This window comes from Gaeumannomyces tritici (genome assembly GCF_000145635.1).
Source record: "Gaeumannomyces tritici R3-111a-1 unplaced genomic scaffold supercont2.3, whole genome shotgun sequence".
Lineage (NCBI taxonomy): Eukaryota > Fungi > Ascomycota > Sordariomycetes > Magnaporthales > Magnaporthaceae > Gaeumannomyces > Gaeumannomyces tritici.
The window spans coordinates 4,969,911-4,970,378 of record NW_008804547.1 but is presented as its reverse complement, the minus strand read 5'-3'; positions in this window follow the sequence as shown (position 1 = coordinate 4,970,378).

Below are 468 nucleotides of genomic sequence, written 5' to 3'. Positions count from 1 at the left end.
ACACAGACAAAGGGGGTGTGATCATCCGACAGGGATGTGCACTCCTCCCCCACTCACCCTGGCTCTTGCCCCGCATCCTTTTTGTTCTCCCCCCCTGCTGTGCTGCCAGGGCTGGGAGCAAGGATCAGGGATTGGCCGGCGAACTGGATGACAGATTCGGCCTAGCCGGAGGAGAGACCTCTCTCTCTCTTCCGGGGCGGCCCACCGGCCGGCAAGACGATGGGAGGAGCGAAAGAGGCTATAGCCGATGGGGACGGGGTATATCACACAGCCAAAGAAAAAAAAACGAGTCTAAAGCGAAGATCGGGAACGCCCTGGCACATGGGTTATGGAGTTTCGTCCCATGTGTCTTTATTTTCCATGTCTATCTGTCCCATATCCACATCAGGGCCCACGAGGCTGAGGGGCCGTCGGCTGATGTCGGAAAGGAAGACCCTCGTCTTGGTAGATGGGTTCTCGTCAGAGAGG